Genomic DNA, 5,786 nt, shown 5'->3' on the forward strand with positions numbered 1-5,786 from the left:
GTGGCCGCAGCAACCCCGGTTAGAATCCGGGTCACGGCATTGATAGCCAGGCGTTGAGGTGATTTTCACCAAAGCGCCTTCTTTAGCGGCAGTAAGGTCTGAACAAACGTATTCATGAACTGCATATGTCAAGTCAGCTTTTTCATGCATGAGAAAGTCAGCGATCGTGTATAACGCATCTGACTACGCGTCAGAAGATTCTAGGTTTGACTCCTGTCTAGCTCGATGTAGGCATTAGCTGTCCACATAATGGTTTCAATTGTCCCCACAAGTGGTTCATTTGCGAGTAGGTTGAAGCAAAGGTAAACAGTCAACACATTAGCTTACAAAATCTTCACGTTTTGGCTTACCTTCCTCCTGAATGCTTAGTTTTGATCTTGTCTTGTCTTGTCTTATTTACTATGATATATTGTGTCCATAGACAGACCTGCACAGCCACAGCCATTAAGTTGGGAATTCAAGGGATGTGTGCTAATGTCCCGAGACACATCAGGTACTGTATAAGAGCCACATGTCTTTAACTTCTGTGGCTTAAAAGAATATTTTAAAATAATATTATTGGCAGAAATACTAGTAAATGAACTCCCATATGGTCTAGCGGTCAGGATTCCTGGTTTTCACCCAGGCGGCCCGGGTTCAACTCCCGGTATGGGAAAGCTCTTAAGGCAGTACCTTTACTCTTGTCGTAGGAGGCTACACTGAGTAAACGAGAGTGCCCAAGGTTAGGATCTGTTAGACCCCAAAGTAAGATTAAAAAGCAAATTGACTGATGCCATGGTTTCCACTGCTCCTTGTCAAGGGCAGGTGTGAGCTTCCAGTTACCCTGCCGTGATCGTATAGTGGTTAGTACTCTGCGTTGTGGCCGCAGCAACCCCGGTTCGAATCCGGGTCACGGCATTGATAGCCAGGCGTTGAGGTGATTTTCACCAAAGTGCCTTCTTTAGCGGCAGTAAGGTCTGAACAAACGTATTCATGAACTGCATATGTCAAGTCAGCTTTTTCATGGATGAGAAAGTCAGCGATCGTGTATAACGCATCTGACTACGCGTCAGAAGATTCTAGGTTTGACTCCTGTCTAGCTCGATGTAGGCATTAGCTGTCCACATAATGGTTTCAATTGTCCCCACAAGTGGTTCATTTGCGAGTAGGTTGAAGCAAAGGTAAACAGTCAACACATTAGCTTACAAAATCTTCACGTTTTGGCTTACCTTCCTCCTGAATGCTTAGTTTTGATCTTGTCTTGTCTTATTTACTATGATATATTGTGTCCATAGACAGACCTGCACAGCCACAGCCATTAAGTTGGGAATTCAAGGGATGTGTGCTAATGTCCCGAGAAACATCAGGTACTGTATAAGAGCCACATGTCTTTAACTTCTGTGGCTTAAAAGAATATTTTAAAATAATATTATTGGCAGAAATACTAGAAAATGAACTCCCATATGGTCTAGCGGTCAGGATTCCTGGTTTTCACCCAGGCGGCCCGGGTTCAACTCCCGGTATGGGAAAGCTCTTAAGGCAGTACCTTTACTCTTGTCGTAGGAGGCTACACTGAGTAAATGAGAGTGCCCAAGGTTAGGATTAGGGATGTCCGATATTATCGGCCGACCGATATTATCGGCCGATATCGGCAGTAAAATGTGATATCGGAAAATATCGATATCGGTAAAAAAAAAAAAAAAAAAACAATAACAATTTTTTTTTTTTTTTTTTTTTTACATTTATTTAACCTTTATTTACCCAGGCAAGCAAGTAAGAACCAATTCTTATTTTATTTATTGTCAAAAGTATGCATGTTGGTTTAATTCAACAACAAGAGATATGTAATGTTAATTTTTACTTTTTTAATTATCATATTTTGCACAGATAATGCTTACATTTAGAAAGCCTTTTGAATGCATCCAGTGAAATTATTAGTTACCTGAAATTATTCAGTTTTTTTGGGGGGAAACCCTGCATATATCGGTATCGGTATCGGTATCGAAATTAAGAGTTGGACAATATCGGAATATCGGTATCGGTAAAAAAGCCAATATCGAGCATCCCTAGTTAGGATCTGTTAGACCCCAAAGCAAGACAGGTGCTAAATGACCATTTTGACAATCTCAATTCTCTCATTGAATTTGCCATTACTAGGGATTTTTTTTTCTCGTTGCTATTCAAGTGACTATGGAACACACGTCCCTTAAAAATGACATCAAATGTATTAACCGATGCACACACCGCTTCATAAAAATAAAGGGGTTCTTGAAACATTGCAGATACCTTAAACATGCCTTAATTTCAGTCATGGGTTAAACACCTTAATCAGTAGCCTAATGGCAGGCTAAATGGACGGGCTACATTTAAATGAAGGGGTTGTAATTGGTTCATAAGGGTTAAAGGATTTCTTTTGCACCTTAATTGTCAATATTCCATGCACAAATCTCCTTGATTTCTTTCTATTGAGATCTGCTCTAGAAATGTATGATAGAACATACTGGACATTTTAGAGCTTCTTAATTTATTGTGCTGATTAAAAAGCAAATTGACTGATGCCATGGTTTCCACTGCTCCTTGTCAAGGGCAGGTGTGAGCTTCCAGTTACCCTGCCGTGATCGTATAGTGGTTAGTACTCTGCGTTGTGGCCGCAGCAACCCCGGTTCAAATCCGGGTCACGGCATTGATAGCCAGGCGTTGAGGTGATTTTCAGCAAAGAGCCTTCTTTAGCGGCAGTAAGGTCTGAACAAACGTATTCATGAACTGCATTATGTCGAGTCAGCTTTTTCATGCATGAGAAAGTCAGCGATCGTGTATAACGCATCTGACTACGCGTTAGAAGATTCTAGGTTTGACTCCTGTCTAGCTCGATGTAGGCATTAGCTGTCCACATAATGGTTTCAATTGTCCCCACAAGTGGTTCATTTGCGAGTAGGTTGAAGCAAAGGTAAACAGTCAACACATTAGCTTACAAAATCTTCACGTTTTGGCTTACCTTCCTCCTGAATGCTTAGTTTTGATCTTGTCTTGTCTTGTCTTATTTACTATGATATATTGTGTCCATAGACAGACCTGCACAGCCACAGCCATTAAGTTGGGAATTCAAGGGATGTGTGCTAATGTCCCGAGACACATCAGGTACTGTATAAGAGCCACATGTCTTTAACTTCTGTGGCTTAAAAGAATATTTTAAAATAATATTATTGGCAGAAATACTAGTAAATGAACTCCCATATGGTCTAGCGGTCAGGATTCCTGGTTTTCACCCAGGCGGCCCGGGTTCAACTCCCGGTATGGGAAAGCTCTTAAGGCAGTACCTTTACTCTTGTCGTAGGAGGCTACACTGAGTAAACGAGAGTGCCCAAGGTTAGGATCTGTTAGACCCCAAAGTAAGATTAAAAAGCAAATTGACTGATGCCATGGTTTCCACTGCTCCTTGTCAAGGGCAGGTGTGAGCTTCCAGTTACCCTGCCGTGATCGTATAGTGGTTAGTACTCTGCGTTGTGGCCGCAGCAACCCCGGTTCGAATCCGGGACACGGCATTGATAGCCAGGCGTTGAGGTGATTTTCACCAAAGTGCCTTCTTTAGCGGCAGTAAGGTCTGAACAAACGTATTCATGAACTGCATATGTCAAGTCAGCTTTTTCATGCATGAGAAAGTCAGCGATCGTGTATAACGCATCTGACTACGCGTCAGAAGATTCTAGGTTTGACTCCTGTCTAGCTCGATGTAGGCATTAGCTGTCCACATAATGGTTTCAATTGTCCCCACAAGTGGTTCATTTGCGAGTAGGTTGAAGCAAAGGTAAACAGTCAACACATTAGCTTACAAAATCCTCACGTTTTGGCTTACCTTCCTCCTGAATGCTTAGTTTTGATCTTGTCTTGTCTTATTTACTATGATATATTGTGTCCATAGACAGACCTGCACAGCCACAGCCATTAAGTTGGGAATTCAAGGGATGTGTGCTAATGTCCCGAGAAACATCAGGTACTGTATAAGAGCCACATGTCTTTAACTTCTGTGGCTTAAAAGAATATTTTAAAATAATATTATTGGCAGAAATACTAGTAAATGAACTCCCATATGGTCTAGCGGTCAGGATTCCTGGTTTTCACCCAGGCGGCCCGGGTTCAACTCCCGGTATGGGAAAGCTCTTAAGGCAGTACCTTTACTCTTGTCGTAGGAGGCTACACTGAGTAAATGAGAGTGCCCAAGGTTAGGATCTGTTAGACCCCAAAGCAAGACAGGTGCTAAATGACCATTTTGACAATCTCAATTCTCTCATTGAATTTGCCATTACTAGGGATTTTTTTTTCTCGTTGCTATTCAAGTGACTATGGAACACACGTCCCTTAAAAATGACATCAAATGTATTAACCGATGCACACACCGCTTCATAAAAATAAAGGGGTTCTTGAAACATTGCAGATACCTTAAACATGCCTTAATTTCAGTCAGGGGTTAAACACCTTAATCAGTAGCCTAATGGCAGGCTAAATGGACGGGCTACATTTAAATGAAGGGGTTGTAATTGGTTCATAAGGGTTAAAGGATTTATTTTGCACCTTAATTGTCAATATTCCATGCACAAATCTCCTTGATTTCTTTCTATTGAGATCTGCTCTAGAAATGTATGATAGAACATACTGGACATTTTAGAGCTTCTTAATTTATTGTGCTGATTAAAAAGCAAATTGACTGATGCCATGGTTTCCACTGCTCCTTGTCAAGGGCAGGTGTGAGCTTCCAGTTACCCTGCCGTGATCGTATAGTGGTTAGTACTCTGCGTTGTGGCCGCAGCAACCCCGGTTCAAATCCGGGTCACGGCATTGATAGCCAGGCGTTGAGGTGATTTTCAGCAAAGAGCCTTCTTTAGCGGCAGTAAGGTCTGAACAAACGTATTCATGAACTGCATATGTCAAGTCAGCTTTTTCATGCATGAGAAAGTCAGCGATCGTGTATAACGCATCTGACTACGCGTCAGAAGATTCTAGGTTTGACTCCTGTCTAGCTCGATGTAGGCATTAGCTGTCCACATAATGGTTTCAATTGTCCCCACAAGTGGTTCATTTGCGAGTAGGTTGAAGCAAAGGTAAACAGTCAACACATTAGCTTACAAAATCTTCACGTTTTGGCTTACCTTCCTCCTGAATGCTTAGTTTTGATCTTGTCTTGTCTTGTCTTATTTACTATGATATATTGTGTCCATAGACAGACCTGCACAGCCACAGCCATTAAGTTGGGAATTCAAGGGATGTGTGCTAATGTCCCGAGACACATCAGGTACTGTATAAGAGCCACATGTCTTTAACTTCTGTGGCTTAAAAGAATATTTTAAAATAATATTATTGGCAGAAATACTAGTAAATGAACTCCCATATGGTCTAGTGGTCAGGATTCCTGGTTTTCACCCAGGCGGCCCGGGTTCAACTCCCGGTATGGGAAAGCTCTTAAGGCAGTACCTTTACTCTTGTCGTAGGAGGCTACACTGAGTAAACGAGAGTGCCCAAGGTTAGGATCTGTTAGACCCCAAAGTAAGATTAAAAAGCAAATTGACTGATGCCATGGTTTCCACTGCTCCTTGTCAAGGGCAGGTGTGAGCTTCCAGTTACCCTGCCGTGATCGTATAGTGGTTAGTACTCTGCGTTGTGGCCGCAGCAACCCCGGTTCGAATCCGGGTCACGGCATTGATAGCCAGGCGTTGAGGTGATTTTCACCAAAGCGCCTTCTTTAGCGGCAGTAAGGTCTGAACAAACGTATTCATGAACTGCATATGTCAAGTCAGCTTTTTCATGCATGAGAA

Source organism: Notolepis coatsorum (genome assembly GCF_963971535.1).
Source record: "Notolepis coatsorum genome assembly, chromosome: 14".
Lineage (NCBI taxonomy): Eukaryota > Metazoa > Chordata > Actinopteri > Aulopiformes > Paralepididae > Notolepis > Notolepis coatsorum.